Source organism: Lagopus muta, chromosome 8 (assembly GCF_023343835.1).
Source record: "Lagopus muta isolate bLagMut1 chromosome 8, bLagMut1 primary, whole genome shotgun sequence".
Lineage (NCBI taxonomy): Eukaryota > Metazoa > Chordata > Aves > Galliformes > Phasianidae > Lagopus > Lagopus muta.
Window position 1 is genome coordinate 21,039,737 of NC_064440.1, and position 24,694 is coordinate 21,064,430.

The 24,694-nt window shown below is 37.6% G+C and overlaps 1 long non-coding RNA gene across 2 annotated transcripts in view; it reads right to left on the reverse strand.

The window, feature by feature from the left end:
* LOC125696883 (uncharacterized) overlaps positions 1 to 24,694 on the reverse strand; it is a 403,601-nt gene that overhangs the window by 231,149 nt on the left and 147,758 nt on the right. The window lies entirely within an intron of this gene.

Genomic DNA, 24,694 nt, shown 5'->3' on the forward strand with positions numbered 1-24,694 from the left:
CTCTGGGAGAAGCGCTCTCTGAGCAACACATGCAGTTTCTGGAAGAAAATATCAATATGCACTCATTCTGAACTGCAGTGTCATCACTTGATGATAAGAACCAGGAAAAAAAAAAATACATCACCCACTTGGGAAAAGTGTGCATATTCTTTATATTTGCCAAATATTTATTGCTGACATTTTTTGAAGAACTTTAACTATCTTCAGGGTGCCAAGGGCTTCAAATTTACTGAATTTTAGGATCCCCAATAAAATGTTTTTAACAAGACATCTCAAGAGGGCATAAAATAAAAAATTACCATATTCATGAGAGCAAGCCTGTAAGATTGCAATGCTATAAACCGCATGTCTATAATGTGCTTGTGGCTTCCTTAATTAAAAAAAACTCTAGTAATTAGAGACCCCAGTTCCATTTTTGCACTTTATCCCAATCACTGACATGCTACCATTACTTTTTTGTTTAATATACCTACACATGGATGCACACAATTGCAAATAATCAATAATATTTAAGTATGTGTCCAAGATCTAAACGATGATGGATATATTTAAATATTGCTTTTCAGGAAATTACTACTTTACTGGTCATGTAGTAACTTTAAAAATGCATGGTTTAAAAGACACCATGTTTTTTCCTCTCATCTCTTCAAGATATTTACCATTTACTGTCACTTTTAAACCAAACGAATGCATTGCCTTCTGCTCCTATTGTCTTTTGTTCTTCCACCTCAGTGTGTGCCGTACTGAGGTGCTAAACCTCATACTTCCTCCTGTTAGATTTGTTAAGCATTAAACCAAGAGCAGTAGCCTTAACTTGTCTAAATATATTCTTTGCATGTTCAAAAATCACTGTACATTGTTTATTGCAGTGTGACTGCTCGAGAAAAAAAAAAAAAAAAAAAAAGCAGGTCATGCAGAGTGCTGCTTCCTTTCCTGAATTACCAGCAGATCACAGGTGTTTATCAGACTCCCGGAGGTGATTCAGGTAATAAACACCAGGATGGCAGTTTAAGTGGTTAGGAGCTTTTCCATCAAATACAGTCCTTGCAGTCCTATCGTTTTGCATATATTGCTCACAAATGGCAAATTATTTATGCAGCCTCCTTAAGTGGTTCCTTATGGTTTTTACTTTATTTTTCCAAAGCAGGAACCTTTTGAAGATGTGTGTTCTCATGACAAAGCAAACTATCATTCCATCTGTAAGCCTGACTCATTTCTTAGAGCTTCCTTTAGAGACATAATGCTCATGACCTTGCTTTGCCCTTCTCTTTAGCTCAAATATCTTTTCTACAAGAGCACCAGTTTCATAGCAGGTTACTATCCAGCTCTTATACAAAGAGACCAAGAAAAGTGTGCTTTTAAATAGAAAAAGTAGTTTAAGAGCTTTTCTCATGAAAATATAGTGACAATAGGCATTAACTAGTGGCTGCTACTTGAAATGCAGCTTTTCAGAAGATTTGATGCAAACTACACTTTGATAAAAATAAAATTGAGTTCATTTTTGTCTAAATTGAGTATTGCCAGTGATGAAGTTATAAGTTTACGCTACTATTGAAAGTCACTGACCTAGGAACACCTCTGCAATTGCCCATTGCCTATAAATAACTGGAATTTGTTTGATGGTGCTGAATAACCGAGCCCATATTTAATGCCAGGGTTGTCATATGAACCCGCTTACTACTACACACATTACCTGCTGCTTCCTTTCTTGACAAACAGCTCTGCAATAATCATTTACAAATTCCTTACATGCAAAACAGACTTCAGGAAAGGATTTATGGATGTTCAACATAATTTAACACCAGGAAGAAAAGAGGAAGAGTCAGCACAATCTGAAGTTTCTAAGAATCACCAGATCATAATTACTGCACCAGTGGTGACATTTCTGTGGATCTCCATAGAAATTTTATCAATTCTGTCTTCAACTTGTGAGATAACACTTTATTTCCACAGAAGTGATATGGAATTGAAAACGTTAGGGAATACTCCGAATCTCCAAGATAAGCCTCTGCTATTTTTCAGTTTTTGACAGTAAAACATCAAGCCACGGATAAGATTATAGCTGTATTATACTTCCAAGGTAAGTAACGCAATCATTGCAAGTAAAAACAAAGAGAAAACAAGTATTCTTTCTGCTTTTCTACAGTATTAGAACTAGCTACACAGAGAATAAGCAACTTGCCCAAGCACACATAATAAGTCCACAGCAGAACTAAAATCCAAGTCTCCTAGAGTTGTATAAACCTCCAAACACCTTACCTTTGTGATTGAATCTTGCAAGTAAACATTCTATTTTATGATCAGTAACCTTCAATAAACGAAAAATAAAATAGAAGATCTAGTTGGGAATGCTAAGTACTCTGTTCTCTAAAAAACAATTCAGGTTGAACCTAATTTCTTCTCTGTTATCTTTCAGAGGACAGGTTTTGAGGCACAGTGTGTACTTTCACACCATTCCATAATACCACTGTAATAAATTCATTCTTAGCTTTCAGATTGTGAAAAACCATATAGGAGCCTGCAATGCTATAATGTGAAGGAAAAGTACAGCAAAAAGACAGGGGAGCCAAGCCTCAGAATGCAAAGGCCAAACGCAGCAATCACAAATGCAGAAACAAAAGAAGAAAATTTGCTTACCTTTGAAAGGCCACAGATACACAGGGACCTCCACCAAGATACCCTTACTTCTGCTGCCAACCCTTAAACAAGGTCTGAGAAAGGTTGCATCCTGGCTGCACTCTTCCAGTCACTCAGGGGCATTGCATGCACCTGAGCTCCCCTGGGTTAGCCCTGCCTTCCCACCAGGTGCTCAATTACTGGTTCAAGCCATCACTCAGCATTTCTGCTACAGACCCTTTCCAATGTACGTGAGAATGAATAACCAAAAACGCCAGTAGGTTGAAACTAGGCAAGAAAGAATTTTGACTTTGGTTCCAGAATTCCAGACACTTCAGAGGACAATAATTTTTGGAATAAGGAAAATTTTACATGTCAACTCTGTTTCAAAGGAAGAGAAACAATTTCAAAATGAATTTATGTCACAGGAATGTCCTGTGTGCATTAACGAAGGAAAATTCCAAAACACTGGCCTGCCCAGGCAACTTGTCTTTTCTTATTATCTCAGAAGAAAAGCAAGAAGAGCCCATTTCACTTCAATAAGCCACAAACTAATCAAAACCAATAAAGAAATAAGCTAAGAGGTGAAACATATTTTAAGGCCAGAAATGTAATTTGGCTCATTGAAACTAGAAATAAATAAAAATTCTCAAGGAAAAAAAATCCAACGCTTACATAATTTCAGGCTTTAAGAAATTTATGCCAATCATATTAGAAGATTTTATCTGTTACAACAACCTTCCATCTCAGATAAAACTGTATATCCCAAAACACTTTAAGGAAAGAAACTTAGGCAAGTGGTAGTGCAGATGCGTTAAGTAATATACATACTGTGCAGCTTTTATGTGGCTAACAGGTGATAGATTTTGGATTTGCTGACTAGCCACATTTTTTATGACTTTTCAATGAGAGGTAAAATGGGGACCTGGGGAGCCTTCCATTCATGCCTGTCTAGCTATTTTGGTTTTGTCTGTTTGCTAAAAAGTTTCAAAAGAACATAACGTATGAGGATATCACAACACCCTTCCCCAGAATTACTCCGAATAGAAAACTGGCAGTTTATTAGCCAGAAACTAATCTGTTTACATACTGAAGAAAAATACAGCAGGTGATGTGGAAGAGGTAGTTTCAAATACTTTAGAATGAAGCATCGAGACATGTGAAGTGTAGCACATCAGAGAAAATACTTCAAATTTCTGGCCAGGAGTCTGGTCCCAAATATTCAAAAACAAAAGATACAAAAGCATCAAAGACATGAGATTCTTTATCTCAGGTTTAGGGGAATAACAATACATTGCAGTTCCTGCCTCTGCCCACAGGCTTCTCTTGTTCTAATAATTCTAACCTATAAACTCTCCAGCATTTTATGGAGCTGTATTTTTGAAGCACGTCAGGCTGTGAAGGTATGGGGGCTTTCTGCCTGCAGAACAAAATGATTATACATACCCATGTGATTACTGTGTGAAACATGCTTCCTCCTTCCACACAAGTAAGGTAATTGGGTGCCCTGTTATACTATGAACTACACACATACACATTACTATTTTTAGCTACAAAACACATATGTAAGACTTGTGGCAAAATTAAAGATACATTAATATAAACTAAAAATCAATGTTTGGTTTGAATGCCCAGCAGTAAGGAACAATCTGAAATAAAAAGCTGCCAGGAAATACAGAGTTTAGCTATGACCTTCTTCAGGGGATGCGGAGTGTAAAAGTAAGTCCTATCAAAACCAACAGCCAGAAAAGGCTATCACAGTAGCAATCTAAACTGAATTAAACACCTGAACCGATATTACAGAGCAGGATCATTAGCTAAATGATTAGACAAAGCTCTTGGGTATCCTACTTATCCTCTCGGTTATAAAGAATGGTAAAATTATTGCCCTACTGAACACAAAGCAAGAAGACAACACTGTGTTTTAGAACAGGAGAAAGGTTCTGAAAAGAAAAGAAACTTGCCTACGGTTAATACAATTGTCCAGTTTCATGTGCTTCACATTCACTCTCCAATATATCACCACACAATTTTAGAAAATTCCATCATGTAAACAAAGTAATCCTATCTAGTCATTAATTATGCCATCAGTCACCTGTCTTAAATACACCGTAGCAGAAAATAAACTGCAAAATGCATTTTATTTTCCTAAGGCCTTTCTACTTTGGCTCTTCATCTGTTTTAAGTTTCCACCCACGTTCCTCCTCTCCTACAGTCTTTGACCTATTTAACCTGCTATTTGGCATTCTTTCAAAAACAGAAATCTAAAAAACGTACAGTGATGGAGAGAGAAGAAAGGGAAATAGTCCCTACTCCCAGAATCAACAGGATGTTGAGACAAGAAATCCAGAAGTTCCTTTCCACCAGACAGATGAATGAACAAGTATCTGTAAAGCACAGGACAAGGCAGCAGGCTCAACACTGTGCAGAATTATTTACTTCTCCTGCAATTAAAAAAAAAATTCTCCTTGTCCTTCACTGTGTAATATATGAATGGGAAAGCTGAAAATTCATTAGATGAACGAGGAAAGAGCTAATCCAGCAAGATTGCAGTAACACTACTAAGCTGGAAAAGAAACACTCTCTTGTAGACAGAGCACCCGATATGACTATAGCCAAAGTGCTCTTTATCACAGCACATTTTGGAAAAGAAGGACTCAGTCAGAAGTTCCCTTTTGCTGAGGGACAAATACTGCTCATGTTTTGCATTTATCCTGTGTGACTGTCTGAAGAGGTCAGTTTGTACTCATACTGCAAGACGCCCACTCACAACGTATGGATGATTCAGAATTCAACTCTAGCGTCTATCCAAGAAAATGTGTGATGCAATTGTCCCACTGTGTCCTCATGCTCTACAAAGCACAGTGTCCAGCCTCCACTGCCATTTCAAAGGCATTACAGCTGAGACAATACAGATGGTCATATTAGCATAGAGGCCTCTATAAGTTCCTTGCAGTGTACCAGCAGCTGGAAGTCTATCTTCAGAGTTGCCATCTGAGCCAGGGATGAAAAAATGATACTTCCATTTAGCAACTAATACATGGATTCATGCTTTCAAAAAACTGTCACTCAGCCACAAATGCTAAGATCTGCTCTACCCAGGTGTCTCATAGAGTTGCAGGCAGGACCAGCATTACAACTAGATGATAGTTAAAGTGTAGAAGGAGGCCTACATCAGTGAATCCAAAGACTTGGGTGAGGAGGATAATAACTGCAGGACCTTGCAGGGAAGCAAGAGGAGATATGACCTTCCAGAGCAATTATTTCAAGGAGGCTGTTAGGGAGCCCACCTGAGAGAAAGCCAGCTTCCTTTGCCTGTCCTCCTGCCCAGATGGTAGCGTACGTTTCTGTGCTTGTGCTAAAACACTGAGCACCTAAAGCAAGCAACAAAGCAGCACAGAAAAATGGCATCTGACAGACACTCATCTCCTGGCAGATCCTCAGCCTTCCTCTGCTGAGCTTGGAAAACAATGTACACAGATTGTTGTCTTGCATTTATCCTGTGTGACACAGTTTTTGATAGTTTACCTAATCCATGGACAGACAGTCCATAGTTGGTAAGCAAAGTCTGAACTTCAAGAGCTGAGAGCCTCAGGTCTCTTAGTTTTTATATTATATTTACAGACACAGCTATTTCTACAAGGGCACTGCCTGCTTCCTACTTAATTGGCAGTGCCCAGATAGAATACTGCCTCTGTTCGTACTCCATGTCTTTGTGAGGGTAAGGTAGCCAAGACTCTTTTGACTAGAAATGAAAGATTTCCAGATGGCCTCAGCAAGAGACCTCTCTTCTAGCTTCCTGCAAAAAATCTCTGACTCATCTCTATGATCAGTCATAAATAGCTTGTTCAGAAACACTCTGTGGAAGTCAACCTAACTGGACCTAACACAGAAAGACTGGTGGGCCCCATCTATGAAGTCTCTCTGATATTTTTTAACTCTGTGCATCAGGCGGTCACTTGGTGTTGTTGTTATACTGTTAGAGCAGTTGCCTTACCTCCTTCCACGATGACAGCAAGAGATTTTCTGATATTTGATATGTTCATATAAATGAAAACAATTTTAAAAGGAATTATATCAGTCACAAATGTCTTCCTTCTTGACTGTATTCACATTGTAAGATTCTTAGCTCTACAGCATCCCTTTGCTCTTTTCCCACACAGATTAATGTGTTGCAATCTGGGAGGTGTTCAGCATAGTTATTTTCCCAAGAATTACACTTTTTTCTGCTCTGTAGATACTGTCAGTTCATACAAAACCATGAAACTCGTCTCCACATCTGGAAACTGGCATCCCTTCTCATCCAGAGGACAAAGCAATCACTCTAATGGGCCACAGTGATGCAAGGCAGATTGGAGTGACACAACAGAGTTCAAAGGCACCAGCCTCCAACACCTGTGCCATGCACTCAATGTGTTGTAAAGGATTCAACCTGAGCCTGGTACCAGTGCCAGTTGCACAAGTATAGCACCTGCTCTGAATGTCTCTGCCAGAACATTTGACCAGAAGCCAATACTTTTTTCCAGAAGAGGCGTTAACCCATGGGTTCATAGTCTAAATACCTCCCAGAAACAGAGAACAGATAGAGAAAAACTGTATGACTTTAAAACTAGATCTACCAAGTGGACTGTCTATCATAAATCCTGTCCTCCTTACATAATGTAGAAAGTCCCTGCCGAACTACTATGGTTCTGTGTGCATAACTCTGCTAGAAAGTGAGAGAATTTAGTCTTCATCTGTGTAAAGGTGACTGGAGATAATGGAGCAGGTTGTAATAAATTTCTTTAATTAATGCCTCTGAATCTCAGAAAGGGGAAGTCTGCTCTGTAATTAGATATGTGTTAAGCTTTTTCTACATCAGTCAAGCTCTCCACTGTAAAGAATCATATGTCATGGTAGTTTCAGAAAGAACATAGTTTAGTTTCGTAGAAATATACCTGCATCTAATGAATATCATTTATTACTGAGCCTGTGATGCTGTCTTAAACATACTCCCTAGCACATAATTTTCTCAAAGCATCAGACACTAACCTAGTAATGTGGCTGTTCTAAAGCAGTTCATAGCATCAAAATAGACTGACAGTACTGTATTTTAACACCTGGAATGCATGGCTGTCCGATTTAGTCAGAAATTTGTAACTCTTCCCCTCAAAGCCAATGCATTTTTTTTAAGACTTTGAATGATTAAACAAATTTGTTTGAGTAACATCTTGAATTGGTGAAAGGGAGTAAATGTACTCAATGTACTCATTCAAGTAACTTAATGTACTGAAGATAAAAGACTATCATGTTCTCAGTAGGCTAGCTGAGCAATTGCTTCAACACAGTCTCAGAGCTTCCTTCACCTTGTTAGAAGATTTTTCTGATACTACTTCCTTGCTACTCTCCTTAAGACAGGTTTGCTCATTCCACTACTAACTTAAGACTATAATTCTCTTAACTAGAGTCAGATACTTTTGAAATAGTTCAAATCCAATTCTCTAAACTCAAAATACCTCCATAATAAACCACGGACAAGGAAACCTGATCTTAATACAGTCCAACCCAGCCTTCTAATGCAGATCCTTACATGTCTACTCTCATAAGTTCCTTTCTGACAGTGGCAGTAGCAAAGTATAATTTTTTTTCCTGTAACATCCATTGTGCCACTCTTTACATTCTTCAATTAGATGACAAACATGAAACCTGTTCTATCCACAATGTTTTAGGCTTCTGGAGGTAATTTTTACACTATAGTAACAAGTCAGACATTCTTGATAAGAAAATCAAGTTCAAAAGGTGATTGCACTCTGCAAATAAAAAGGCCTAACTCCACCTCTTGGCAATAAATTGCATTTGTAAGTGCTAAGTATCATTTGCTATTAATAATTTAAATTACTGTGTATTTAACAACAGCATAAGCTTGGCCAGGAAAGGAGGCAGCATGTCCCACCACCTTCTTAAGTGAACAAGTTCCTTCCTCTGCTAAGTATTCCGGCACAGAGGTACTTTATGTCAGATCAACTGTCCAGCCCATCTCTACTTTTTGCAAGGGAAGGAAGCTTCTAGCTAAAAGAGCAGTCTTAAATATGAGATACACAATGGTAAAGACCATAATGGCATCTGAAAGCATTTCCAGTAACACAGACTAATCTTTATTGCTTTCTGTATGATTATTAATTGCATTAATCATGATGAACTTTAATATTATTATCTACTGATAATCTTGCACTGATATCAATGTGGATGCAATGTATAATACTCTCAGAAAAGCATGCTTGGCTTCATGAAGAACAAATGGAGTGCATTTTGTTGTTGTTGTTGTTATTTCTGCTTGATTTTTTTCCTGCAATCTGGGTAAAGTCAATCATATATTGCCATGAAAAGAAATCTGTAACATATGCTGTTCTGAGGTCAGCATTTCCTTTTTTGGGGGGAGAAAAGGAAAGCTCTTAAGCATAGTCTTAAGGTTTGTTATATTGCTCTGGCAAATGGGTAGCATAGTCTGAGATTTACATACTTAAAACAGAAAAGAATTACAAATATTAATAATGTTAACTGCATAGAAGGAATTTGAATATAAAGTTTAATATGTAATCCATTGCCAAACAAGTCATTAACTGGCCAGCATCGATAAAAATTCTTAATACAGCTTTATACAAAAGAATTTCTATTTAGCATTAGCAGAAAAGACTGAAAGCTACCCAAAACTAGAATGGCAAGGAAATCCATTGGGTAAAAAGCACTAGAGAAGAGAAATGGCATTGACAAAGACTTTCAAAAAGAGGAAAAACCAATTTTGTGATAAGGAACTCAGAAAACAAACAAACAAAAAACAGGCTACTTCAGGTGCTTAGCCACTGTCTTTCTGTCTGAGTTTAGTATAGGCCAAATCTACATCAAAGCCCCAAAAATGACCACTCAATCAGCCAGCCAATACGAGGACCACTCATTCATCACAGCTATCAAATCTTTCTTCTATAAAAGACCTTGAATGAACATCCACACTCTCTGTTTCTGCCCAGGCAGTGCAACAGCAGGGCTCAAGAAATAGTACAGCGTGAGGGGCTCTCTAGGACATGGGTGCCAAGTAATGCCCAACAGCAGCAATGGGAAGCAGAGTGGACAACAATACTGCTCTGAGGCTGTGAAGCTTGAGACATTACCTCCACTCTGCGTGCACCTCTCCTTCTGGTCTCAGCATATCAGGGATAGATAATATACTCACTGCTTCCCTCATAAGAACGGGCGAGCACATCTAGAGAAGTCAGCACTCATGACTTCACTTCTCTTTAAAGGCACCAACCATGCAGATGGCACCCAAGAATCCTGAAAAAACCTTACCTCAGCAATACCCAGGCCACAAAATTTGCTCTTCCACCAGTGTATGGTCAGGATTAGATTGAACACAACTCTTCCAGAAGACTGCAGCCCTGAAACAGATGCTATAAAGTAGGGATGCAGGGAAAGATGTGCTGCAGCCTTGACTGCAGGGTCAGGATTTCAGCTGTGAAAGATTCAGTCATGGAAAAGTGTGCCAGATGCCTTAGCACACACCAAAAATTCTTAAGATGGTATTAAAACAGATTGCTGTGCTGAGAAGAGCTTTCTCAGACAGAATAAAAGCCCTCTGCTCCCTTTCATTCATTCCCTCAGTTCTCACATGCATACACATGTTGATGCCAATGATGGCTGTGGACTCCTATCCACCAGTGACAGCCAATCTTGCACACCACTGCAGATCTGCATTTCTTAGCATGTGTCTATTATACCTTCTAATTCCAAATTATTATTATTAATGGAAAAATTATTCTTAAGAGTGGCTTCTTCCTAAGAAGAAATTTTTACCTTGGTCTTGAAACAAGAAACTCTGATTTATCAAGAGATTTCTACCACTAACCCATACAAAGAGCTGTCACACAGCTCTTCCAATAATTTACAGCACTATTTCCCTTCTGAAAAATTATTTTGCACTCTCATCCCTTTGTTTTCTTTCAAGTTTAGGGTACTGTCATAAGAGTAACTCTTTCACTTTTCAGTCTTATTATATTTCAACTGGAGTCCCAGGAAAGGGAATTTATCACATAACAAATGGAAGGAGGAAAGGTGGTTTCCTAGTGGTAGGATTACACAGTATGACAACTCAGATGATCACAGCTGGGAGCGCAGCCTCAAGCAAAGCTCTGTGCAGTGAGGAAGGAAAAGGAGGACACAGAAACACTAGCTAGGAGATTTTGAGGTCACAGTCAACCACCGAAAAACTAGTATAGTATCTAAACACAGTGAAGATCCTGGGCAAGTCAGACATAAACATGACAGGAAAAGATACATCTGCATCTATTTCTGCTTTCTTTGTTTATTTCTAGGGAAACACAAGTAGAGCAAAACACTACTTGTTACTGACCAAAAAACCCTACCTCATAAAGGCAAAATGAACCATGTCAATTAACAGCTTTTTAGACAAATGCCTTACTGCTACCACAATTTCATGATCTGGAGATCATGCCTATTCATACTGCTGAAGCTATTCAAGGAAAAGACTCTTGAATAAAACACTGCACCAAAGCTAATTACAGGTTGGATGTAATTCATTGTCTTTAGCCTTCTGAGGGATAAAAAACAGATTCAGTAAACAAGAAAAATATATTGCAGAACTTTATCCAGATTTCTAAAAAACAGAGATGTTTTGGGCCACCTTTTGGCAGCATAGGCAAAACCTTCTGAAAAAAAAAAGTCATGAGAATTAAGTAATCTGCACATTTCTGACCAACAAAAGGAAAGAAATGCAGTGCTGGTTGCTTCTCCAGGATACAAGCTTTTATAGCAGATCCTTAAAAGGAGTTGATCTGTCTCTTCTAACCAGTCTTTTTTTTCCCCTCCTTGGACAAAGCCTATAGTGGCTTGTGTCCTAACAAAGAATATAAACGTATCTGGCTGCATTTTGAACAAATGGATCCAAATTAAAATGTAACAGTAACACTGGGAAGGACAAGGTGCCAAAACTGGAAAATTCCATTAAGGACAATAGAGCTGATTCTGCATCTACTTAATAGCAAAGTCGATCAAGAGAATTGACGATGAATTCAGAGAACTTACACAAGGGAAGGAAAGAGAAAAGAGGAGAGGGAGCAGCAGCTTTTAAAATTCCAAACCTTAAAGGTATCGAGAGCCAAGAAATAATTTCTTACTGATTTCCTACTGAGTTCACATTTGAGAAGCATTTTTATTCCTTTCCATAAGACTTTTACATTGCTGAAGATTCTCAAAGACAAAATACTTGGTCTAGTGTGTTCCATCTGCAGTAGTGACAGAGTAGCCAGTAAGAAACAGCTGCTGCAGTGAGATGCATCCACATGAAAGGCAATAACAAGGAAAGGAAGAACATATTTTTGTTTTGCTTTCTTTGTCATTCTCCTGCTCTTTTTCCAGTATTTCTCCTTTCACGATAAGGAGCAGAACTGTTCCAAAATGGAGATCTCTCTGCTGAACAAAGTTAGGTCTGAGTTCACTTTAACTGAGCTTTGGGAAGTCATTACACAGATGGTAAGACCCAGCTCTGAGACTTTTGCTCTCCTCCTCTAAACCTCCATCTCCTGAGAATGCTACCCTCAGTTTCAACCTCTTCAGTGCTCTCGGCAAGCAAAGCTGTCTCTGGGTCATGGAAAGTTTATATAGAGTGCTGGCCAAAGGCTACTAGCAACCTAAAACTTTCTTTTGAGAGTTTCACACACGCATTTGTAGAGCTCATCAGCTTCAAGACCTGTCCCCTGGCTATACTGATCTCACAGTTCACAGTCCTGGCCTGCATTAGCACATCTAATGTATAAAATACTTCTTCCTGTCCCAAACCGTGCAGTTCAGCAAAGATGCTATCAGTATTGTGTCTGCATTTCTCTACCAGTGAATCATGAAGGGTAGAGGAGATCATCTGTAATGGCAGAGAGCAGAATTTCAATCCTTTTTACTAGTGGTGCTGCTGTTCCTATACACCACTTTGCCTACCGCTCAGCACCCCATGTTTATTACTTGTCCTCACCACTATGTTGCTCTGACTACACAAAGGGCTGACATTTCACAGTTACCAAAATAGTGACATTCTCATGAAGTATGCCTGTTATTTACAGAAACAGTTCTCTGAGTTCCTTTGTGTCTGATGCTAATACCACACTGTTTATAGTTCATGCTTTGACCTTGTTTTTCAGAGTTCTAATATTTACACAGAATTAGAAGGTCTAAATATGAGTTATCTCAGTTTGCTCAATTTAAAATTTTTATTCAAGCTTGCTTCAAAGCAATTCAGAATTGACCCCAGGTGTTTGTTTCGGATAGAACTGTCTCATCAGGGTCAGCTAACACCAACACTTTCAGTGGGAGCAAAGCAGAACACTTTGCTCACCCCAAAACAAGAACTAGATCACAAGCAACAACTGACATGGCCACCCAGAAACAAAATGAGAACTGAGTCACAGACAAAACTTCATCTGCACAGTCTCTGAATACAAAAAAAAAAAAAAAAAGTCTGTTTTCATTTGGGTTCTGGTGGAGAACTTTTTAAATGTATCACCAGTACTATGTTCTTTTCCAGTCATCTGTGTGACAGTCTCACAAAAATGACATAACATTAAAGATTGCTTTCTTTGCTCCAGAACAGTTACGTGGCCTTCCTTAGGAAAAAAAAATATGTATAAGGAAGGGGAGGGAGGAAGGAAGCCTGTGTTTGAAACTGAAAGAAAAGAATGTGGCTTTCTCAGTTCTTCACTGTAAATTAATTTTATTGTACCTAAATCAAAACGTCAGCACATACTTTGTTTTCAGTTACTGTTATACACTGTATATTATACAGCTGTGATTTTATGTTGCATTTCAAAAATACATTCCCACAAAGCATATCTTTAAATAGCAGAAAATATCACCTGAAGACACAGGCAACACTCACGGTCCAGTAACTTTTCAAACCATTCTTGTATACAAGCTGCTGTACTGGTGCAGTAATTCCCCTGGACTTTGTCTGTAGCAGTAAGTAGTAATAGACATTTCAGAAAAAGATACAAGAAGCCCTGAAAAGTTTCCAAGATAGAATAAAGGGAGTTTCTTCCTTCCTATCAGGCAGGTATGTCCAAGAATATGAAAATAACCTTTTTCTAATATGTCCTAGCCATACTAACGTTACTTTTAAAAACAACTCTGTTGCTGTCGTTCTTTTAGAAAGGTCTTGAAGAACTCAATCTCCTGTGGCTATGAATTTCCATACGTCAACCACATATTATCATAAACAGGATCATAAACACATGCACATAACCTTTTGTGAAAGAAGAGAGAGCTGTGAGATGCTGTGAGATTTCACTAGCACTGTATTTTAAAAACCATATTTCAATCATTTCTTCCCTACTTACATGAGGCTTTTAAGACTACAGAAATATTGTATCATTAGAATAAGCAATCATATTAATTTTATGTTTTACCATATAAAACACGAAGACAGTGTATGTAGTTGCAAATATATGCATATGGATGCTAGTTATTTAAGTATGAAAATCAGTAGCTTGTACACCCACAACATTTTTATTATTGACAGATCAGAGAATGTTAGTCCATGCGACTGAGAGACAGGTCACTAAATTTATGTTACCTCCACAGAACACAACAGGTTTGGGTAATTATGGTATCACATCAGATACCACTCTTTTAAAAAGTACAATACTACATATTTTCATGGCAAGGCTAGCAATTTGCATTTAGAGAGCTTTAGAGGGTTAGGTGTTACTGTGGTTTTCCTTTGAACAGCTCGGGTGCTGCTGGAAACAGTGGGTGCTTTACAACCTGATCTCAGCCTTGTGTGGAACTATCAGGCACTGCAGGGCACAGGGATGTTCCATCGGCTCCTGCAGAATCATTCACAGAACAAAGGCAGATGTGATGCGGGAATTAATGCAGTGCCTACTCTAAACCTCCATACAGGAAAGGACATGATATCATAATGCATTTAACCACTTGGATGGCTTTATTTTTTAAAAATACGTATAAATAATCCCCTGCTAAATTAAAAAATGTGCCTTACCAATTGAGACAAATCCTGAAACCAGTGCTGCCTGCAGATCAGCGCTACGTCTGAAAGCAAAAAAAGGCTCTCCATCCTAAACTCACTCTCCTGAAAAGAATTTTTGGTAACATCTCAGTACAAAACAGGTAGCTTTTAAGTTCTGTGGCAAGTTTTGAAGATACCTGCTTTTACCTATGCCAAAGGTAACAGTTCTGGAAGACAAAACTTGTGACAGAGAAATATTTAATGTCATGTTTATATTATGCAGCAGCTAGATAAAGTTGATTTTATTAGAACTACCTCTGATGCTCCAAAAGAATGCCACTGCATTATGTAGCTACCTTAATGTTCATCCTGTTATATTGCCAGTTGCTATGGCAATATCCTCGTAGGTATTTGTAAGGTCACAAAAAGAAGAGCTAACCCTCTTACTCCCAGAATAACTAATGCAGCTCTGTTACTGGCTTGATGTAAATAGTCTCAGGTGACAGCAAACTGTACATATAGTCAATTACAACTGCTCAAAGGAAATGATTTGTTGTAAGAGCCACTGTTCAACCTCGGTGACATCAATGTTTCTATGGCAACAGTTGCCTCTTGCACTGCTTAGAATTGAGTATTGATCAGACGAGGGCCAGCACTATTTCAGAGACTTGCTACTTTTCTGTGTGGCAATTTACAATAGGAACTCATAACATCACTGTATATTTCAAGCCCCAAGGAACCAATTTAGCAGACAGTTACAGTAGAATATTAGCAGAGGTCAATAATGGAAGTCTGATTATAGTCCTAGGACAATTATTCAATGCTTTTGTTGTCTGCCCTTTCAGCATTCCACCAGCTATTAAAATTTTCAAGTAATAATATTCATCCCTGAAGAAAGTGCTGAATTCATTCATCTTCTATTTCAAAGTTTATTTTTCATTGTTATGTTATCTATCAATAAAATTATTCAGCTATATTAGCCAAGCTCTGACCTCTCAGAAGTAAATAACTATTGATCAAGAAGTGGGGCTCTGATGGCATACTAGAGAGTTTCCATTAATGGTCTCATTGGTCCAGCAGATAAGGTGATTCCTATAGGAGAGAGTAGCCAGCAGAGAAAGAACAAACAGAACGGGGCAATTCCTTGCGATGAGCAATAAGGAGAGCAGCAGCTGAGGCACAGCTGCATGATGGACTCCTCACCCACTTCTGTCAGCAGTGAAACAGAGCTCTGTAAAGGGTGGATGTTCTGGAATGGCATCAAGGGCTGCTATAAAGCTTTTTAACACAAACCCTGCACCAGGGCCCTCTTATTTTAAGGAAGATCTAGGAGAATTTACCCTACCTTCCTTGCTGAAAGCAGATGAGGCACGAGTTTTGTGTGTTGTATTTTTGCAAGGGCTGCAAACTGAATAGACTAATTATAACTGTAAAGCCATCACATACAGTAGACCGCAAATAATTTCCTTTTATCCTTGATATGGGCAAATAAAAGAATAATTAAGAATTTTCTTCATTTGACTTATCTAATTGTATATTAGATAAATCAGTTATTATTTATAGGATAAATTATTTATTTGCAGGATGAGCAGTATCTTTTTGAAAAACTTGAGGTACTTCAAACTATTTGCAAAATGAGATCTTTGTGAGAAGCAAAGTTTGTCTCCTGATCTTTCATCTAATTTAGTAGATCAAACCAGAGATTCTCCATGTAAATTCTACCTCAGATGCACATACATTTTCATTCAAATCAATAGGAGTCAGGTATATCAAAGGAGGAAATTATCCCCTTATTGAGTCTTCTATTCCTGAGTAGATTTATATAACTCCTACTCAGAGATAATGCAGTTAATTACATTCATCTCCTAGTTCATCATTGCGAAAACAGGATCCAACCATCTGGAATGATCAGTAAAACAGACAAATTCACCAAGAGCTGAGAAAATTCTTTTTCTCACTTCCAAAAAGAAAGGGTAAAACTTCCAAACTCAGTAAGAATTAAATGAAAAAAATCTAAGGGGTGTGAAGAGAAAATGAACAGATCATCTAGGTTGATAGTAAGATGATCAGTTTTTCTCTAGTCTCATTTGATACCTTTTTCTCTCCATAAGAGGCCAAAAAGATCAGTCTGGGATGTCATCAGGATACTCATGGCAGTTTCCCCATCTTTTTTTCATTAGATCCAGGCTATGTTGCTTCCTGTCTGTTTCGATGTCTAGCCAAGACTGAGGCCTGGATGACACTGGTTGGCTGACATACAGTCCAGAAAAGGAAAATACTGGACTGGAAAAAGCAAGCTGAAAGACAGCAGAACACATATAGCTACCTTGTCAGCAGAAGACCTGTTTTAGCAATCTAAAAGCTTTTAAGGAATCTTCTATTTTTGTTTATCGAAGAGAAGAAAAAAAGAAATTACAACTGCCTTTCTAGTCTTGACTTGTTCTAGGATAACGGGAACTTTCTGATGCAGCTGAAGTCATTCAAGTTCCCAGTTGGTGGAAAGCAGCCATATGAGTTGTATGAAAGTGTCTAAGAACATTTAAAAAAAACAGTTAATAAAACGCAGAAATTATTTGCTCATCATCATAGTGCAGAAAGCAGAGTGCAATGACTGTTCTGCTGTTTTCTAAAGCAATACAAACCAAAACTTTGGGTTTGATTTTTAAAAATGGTAGCTCTCCTATTGTTTGGGATCTTTTTTTTTTTATGATAGACTATGGCAGCTAAAAACTTCAGTGATCAAATACATTGGTGGAATACATGATGGAAACAAAACGCTTCAAGTAGAAGCAGAATGCTTCCTGGTTAATGCCAGTGTATCCAGGCTGTTTAGGTCATTGTTCCACTGAAGCACAGTCCTTTTGGCATCTTGAGCTGGACTTGAAGCAATCAAGGAAGAAACTGACTTCTGTGAATGCAGGGACAGATTTTTAAAGCAGTTCTCTGTGTATATGATTGATAAGTACATGGTTTATGTTCCTGACTACAGTGCCTTGATTTAGAGAGCTCTCTTGTAATCTAAGACATTGTATTCCTGATTGGGATGAGCTATGGGGAAACAACATGGAGACCATGGGGTCCCCTGTCTATCGTTTTTCACCGCAGTCTGCAGGCAAACATGTAATACTTCATACTTTTTATCTTTCTGCATTTCACTGTACAATCAGCCAAAACTACTTGATACAAATTGTAAAATGTGAAAAAATAGTAAATCTTCCATGTTGCAGAAATACAATTTACAACAAGACTTTAAGTAAGCCAATCATCCAAATGGAAGATACAAGCTGTCAGAAATGCTGACAGATTCCTTTTCAATGTTTTTGAATTTCAGTGTGAGATGACATTACAAAATACCCACTGACACCAGCACCAGAAACTACCCTGGGTGCACAAAGTGATACCACTCAAATATAACATGTACTGTAGCTTTATATTCTTGGCATTCAGCCTTGTTCGCCAACTAGAAACAAATGGTTATGCACTGAAAATGAATTCTGAATTCATATTAGAAAGAAGGAAACCCTACAAATTCACATTTCAGGAAAAGTACACTTTCCACCTGAACAGACAAGTAAGGAGATCAGCCAATTCTCTACTGTTTTACAGGAAAGAAGATATTTCAAACTAGTGTACCAGGGATGGAATATAGCCTCCCAGCCTAAGCGACACCATTTCTATTCTTCCCACCTCTGATCTGCAGCTTAGAGAAAAAGCGGTCAAAAGCCTGAGAAATAAACAAAGATGTAAATAACATTCTTTATGGTTTTGCTTGAATTAACAGAAAGGCAACACCCTCAAAACCATTAAGTCCTCCCTCACCAAAAGAATGAGAAGTTACCCTAGAAATACATTACTAAAATTCAGTTTAGAAGAAGCTAATGAGCAGAGTGTAATCAAGTTTACGCACACAACTATTAAGAAATATCATAGAATCATTTGAGTTGGAAGGGACTTTTAAAAGTCATCTAGTACAAACCCCTGCGATGAACAGGGACACCTACAGCTAGATTAGGTTGCTCAGAGCCCCATCCAGCCTGACCTTGAGTGTATCCAAGGATGGAACATCTACCACCCCTCTGGGCAACCTGAGCCAGTGCCTCACCTCCTTTATTGTAAAAGCTTCTTTCTTACATCCAATCTAAATGGATTATTACAACAGACTCTGCCACAGACTCTGTCCACTTCTTATAGCCCCACATTAGACATTGAAAGGACACTTTCAGGTTTCTCTGCAGCCTTCTCTTCTCCAGGCTGAACAGCCCCAACTGACTCACCTGAGGCCTTAGATGCCTAGTTGTCCGTGTTGGACTCCTTATACAATTGTATGTTGAATTTGTGCTGAAAGTTTAAAAGTGGCAAATTCCCTTGCAATGAAATGCTTATTACAATATAGGGGAATAAAAAAACTGATGTACTAGATACTTAAATGTACTTCAAAATGCCAGTGCATCAAAAATATAAATTAAAAAGCATGTTTTGCTATTGCACCTCTGGAAAAGGGAAGAATTATGTGGAAGCCTACCAAGTAAGCAGCCCAGGATAAGTTCTCTTATCCAAGTTCTCTTCACAAAAGTGATATAAAACTTCTCCTTTGGAATAATATTAGAGAATTGGTTTAATGGAAAAGAGAACTCAGTTTCTCCTTCTATAACTACAGAAAGTAATAAAATAAAGGTGGAAAATTATAGGGATATTCCCTGTGTTTAATTTCAAACATACTATTTTGTAACATCTTTTACAACAAGCCCCAAAAAAGTAAATACTACATCTAAGATCAAGCAGGTTCTATAATATAAGGAGTCCATAAAGGTTTGGCAGTATGAAGACTTTGAGAAAACACCAAGTCAGAAAAGTAAGTGAGAAAAACCTCCCCATTAAGCAGTTTGTTGCTTTTTTTTTTTTCCTTATCACTGAATTGGGCAATTGATTAAGTACTGTCAATAGTTTTTTAGCATTTCCAGACAACTTGTTTATTTTAAATGAGGCATTCGTTAAAATTAAAAACCTAACAGGTTTTAATATGCTAAAAAAACCCTCATATTCCTATATTCCTCACTCTGGCATTGCTAACTTAGGTTAACAGCCAACCCACATAATTCAAGGTCAGAAGTGACTACTGTGATCATCCAGTCTGAAATGCTGTAAAATACAGACCATAGAATTTCACCCAGCAATTTCAGTGTCTAGCCAAGTAATTTGTGGCTGAACTGGAGCATATCTTTCAAAAAGTTAGCCAGGAAGATCTTAAGCATTTGTGGAACTTCATTTGCCTCTGTACATTTGTTTAGCTCACTTGAATAGATGTGATTGTTTAGGTTTATAGTGTTCAGGGTCAGAACTTCAGGCAAACAGATTTCAGCTGCCAAAATCCCAGATTTTTCCATTATTAGTGAGGGAATACATTGTTTTGATTCACAGAGCTCTGGCTCATACTTGTAACATATAAGCTCTCTTGAATTTGATTGGATCTGGAATACTCAGAGCTTTTAGGAATCTATTCCAGAAATGGCAAAAATCCTTTGGCTGACCTCACAGGCAAAGGCACACTCACAGATCATTATTTTCATAGATTTTGGAAAGAGTAAACACTTTCCAGCTCCTAAAAAGATAATCCTGAAAGTGAAAAAAAAAAAGGGAGGGGAAATTAAAAAAAAGAATACTCCACACACGTTTTATCTTTAGATACACACATAGAGCTTCCACACAGACGAAGGGAAATCTCATCTACCTGTTTAAATCATCATCCACCCCATTTGCACAGACTGAAACTGACTTCATTTTATTCTGATTACCAAACAGTCTTAAACTCACTCTGAAGAGCCATGATCAGGCTACAAAATATGCTATATCAGTAACAAATACAATTTATAATTTGGGTACAGTCCCAACTAGGTCTTTGGTATAGGCTCAATTCCGAGAGAATGGAGCTTCATTTCAGTAAGTCAGGCCCTAGTTTGTGTAGAAGAGTTTTTACAATAAACATGGCATCTTTTCCTTCAAGGCAAAACAAAGCCAATTTTCTAATGGAAAAAGAAGCGAAGGAGGTATCAGTAGAATAAGTAAGTATCACGATAAGTTGAAACACACAAATAGGTTCTATTTCCAAATCTGTTAGCAGTGTGGAAATTCTCTTCCTTTTCTCCATGTCCATTTCTAAAGTTTGTTCTGGAAATCTAATTAATGTAGGAAGCTTTCCAGAGCAAAGCCTATACTTGCTGTGATTATATTTGTCTGACATACTGGTAAGTGCTAGTGAAAGTATTTTAATTAAGTATATTTATTGTTGCATGTTATGGAAGCAAGACAAGAACAAAAGTGAAAGGAAAGGTGATAAAACCTTTTGAACCAAGATAATTTGAAATACCTGAGCAAATAATAAAAAAAAGATGTTAAGAGTAATAGAAAAGGGGAGGGAAAGGGGAAAAATGGGATGACGTTGAAGTAGATGGGACAAATGCTGAGCAGAGATTAAAAATAAAAACGACAAAAATCGGCTTGAAGTCAAATGCCAGAACTGTATTTCCTGGCAGTGGTCATTTGCAGTGTGTTGCATCACTGTGCCACAGGAGTCAGATGGATATTAAGTTAGTCTTTGAAGATAATACTTGTCTTGCCAGTATGGAGCCTGCCTTCGCCTTTATTACTGAAGGAGGATGTTTTTATTTGCCGAGTGCAATGCATTACATACATAAATTCCACCCACTCAGCAAGTCAAATTAATGCTAACCCACAAAATACATTAGGTATGGGCTTAAATCAGTCACTTTTTAAGATATAATGCAACCTAGATCCTATCCAGCTTTGCAATATATTCACCATTCAAAACACCCTGCAAACACTTTTCAACATGTTTTGTTTGTTGAGGTGTCTCTCCTTTGCTAGCAACATAGAGATGCAAAGAATACAGGATCTAATTTGTGTTGCCCTGTGATCACTGCCAATGAAAGTGAGAGCTACCAAAACCATTCACTGCCATGGGAGAATGCACCCAGCTGAAACTCATTACTTACTCACTTAACAGTAAAACCTAGCACTTTTAATCACAAGCAGTTTGGTTTGCATGGGGATTGTGTGACCATCTTCTTTGACCTGAAATCTCTTCAAGTGATAGCTAAAAGAGAATGCTGACAAATTGGGTGTGAATCTTTAACAATGTTTGGTAAAATTAAGGTCTGCTTAATGGAGATGTGCAAATTTTCTCTACTCATCAAACTGTCATATTTTACATAATATTAAGCATTTGTGTGCATAATCAATTATGAATTATAATGAGTATAATGTATCAGTTATAAAAAATAAAATCAAAGTCAACAAAGCAATTCCTGCAGTTGCAGGGCTACACCTAATAAAATAATTTGAGATGTGAAAGAGATGGTTAAGATAAAAAGAAAAAAAAAGTAGAGAAAATTCAGAATACAGACACTTCCCTAGAGGGGAATGGAGGACATAGATACAATTTTACAGCACGTGCCACTCTTTTGTCAATATTTACCCAGCAAGCGGAATGGTAATGTGCAGTCATTATTAAGCTCAGCCTTCTAATAGTTTCTGGCTCTTGATATGGTTGCTCTGTGTAAATTATGCCAGAGGTTATGTTTGGATTGTGCCACTGGCATAGTTATTTCAGATCTATGTCTTGTTTCCAGATGGTTCATCTGTTTGTTTCCTTAATATATTCAAGATTCATTGTGTTTGCCAGAAATTTACACATTTTTAATGTTGGTTAGCTAGATAAATCTGATCTTAGACAAAAGAGAAAGAACTAACATCTGTAGTTTTTCACGCTAATGCTAACTTAAAAATTTCCCTAAACAGTGAAAGCACAATAAAGTTTTTGAAAGGTTAGCCAAACATTAGAGATGTTTTTGTTCATCAAATATCACACAAAGTAAAACAGATCCGCTCAGCTTTATCAAATGATTTCCTTTAGAGTAGGAAGCCAAGACGTGCACGAAGCTAGTCATAGACCATGTTATTCCTGCCAAGTTTCAGACTCCGGTTCCTAGTCCAGAAACAAACAGTATCCCACACCACAGTAGATTCACATAGTGCTCCCTTTAAAATATTTTGTGGCATTTATTACTACTTTTCCTCAAAATCAGGCACTGCCTTTGATGACAGGGAAATAGGCTATCATAAGTTCAAACTGTTTTTTCAAGCTTTCCTAGTGGAACTCAACAATGTGTCTTTATTCTCCCCTTCTGTTCTCCACACAGTCCTTGTGAGAATGTTTACAGCAGGCGGAAAACTATCCACTGTTTTTACAATTTCTTTACATTAATGTCATATAGTTCTGCATATGGAAGATTTTAAAGGCATCTACCATTGTACTGGCTACCGTATACACACAGCTTGTAATCCCAAAGTTCATGGCTACTTAAGCAACTGGAGCAAATAGTTGCCATAATCAATTTACAGGTAAGAAACTGGGCATAGGAGGGTGACTTGTACCAGTCAAAAAGACTGGGAGACACTCAGATGGAGCTGAAGTCTTCTGAGTTACAGCCCAGTGCAGCTTAATACTTTCCAGAATAGATTATACAAGCAAAGGAATGGGGAGAAGTGTGAAATGTTAACTGCCCTCTCTGATACATTGCAATATAATCAGGAAAAATTTTTTAAAGGATCAGACCTCTTGTCTTGAAGACTGTCACACATCATAGTCACTAACGTGGATTGTCACTGTTTCAAAATTACCTGATGAACTCACAAAAGCACTACATCATGGGTTCTTGTATAACATACATTTTCCAAGTGTTATAAATGGAATTTCTGCAACTTAGTAGAGTTTTAATCCTGTAATTGATGTTTGGCCCTGTTAGAACTGCATTACAATATTGGCATGTTTAAAAAAACTGTCACTTTACTAAATTTTATAAACACAAAATTTGGTTTTGGAGTAGTAATTAAATGTATCTGAATTCAGCATACATACTAAAAGTGAGTTGTTTTAAGCAAAGGATTCAGAAATTCTTGGCCAGAAAACCCCAAAACTTTGAACTACTGTGGTAAATGTGCTGATTTTTTAACCTCGCAATGTTTGTACTTCTAGCATTTGCTCTACAGCAAAAAAACATATATCTAAACACATCCATAAATGCATAGATATAATAAATACAGAAGCAGCTGCAGAATCTAGAGATGTCAGAATTTCAGAAAAGCACCAAGTATTTTGAGCTGTCAACACCACATGAAAATGCAGGATGTGAACACATTGAAAAATATTAAATAAAAAAAGATCAAAAGCACCCTGTTGCAGTAGATTATATAGCCAAAGTTTTGGGTATATTGGACAGGAAGATTAATGCTTTTATAATGTTATTACTTGGTACAAAAGAAAAATTGATACAAGGCATAAGAAAGAATCATTTTTCCACTTGACAAAGCCTGTTGAGCTAGCTTGTAGTTGACTAGTGTATCATAATTTTTCCCTTCTGAACCAGAGGCCAGCATGTAAGAACCAGGGGCTTCGTTTACCAATGAAGCTCTGCCTTCCTAGGCATCTGCAGGTACTAAACGATCTTTGACCAGGCTCACAGAAGCCTACACAGATATCTGTGAACGTTCATTTTCCAAGCAATTCTCTCTGTGCTGAAGCTTGTTGCAAATACAGTAAGCAAATTTTAAAAATCAATATATATGTTCTACATCAATAACATCCACCACGGATATTTGAATCTAAAGGTTCTTTAGTTCCTGAGAGTCAAAACAGATCTTTATTCCAATATTGCAATATCTTAAAGTTTTTTTATTGAAAATTTTTTGCCTCATAATGTGCTGAAAAAGAGTGGGAAGCCATAGTTTAATAAATAGCATGTTTCTAAAAGACATCAGATTGTCCTAATGGATTCTTACGGGGGAAAAATAACCCAGCTCTAACAACATTGCAAAATATTTTTTTTAATAGGAAGCATATTTTTCAAAAATAAGTTATTGAGAGAAAACGTTCTGTCCAGCTCTTCCCAAAACACATTCCTACAGACACGGTTACTTAGAGAAGCATGGCATTAGCTCTTCACAGAGAATCTCCATAACAACCTCTGCTTACCTCTTCACTGTCATGGTAAACTGTAC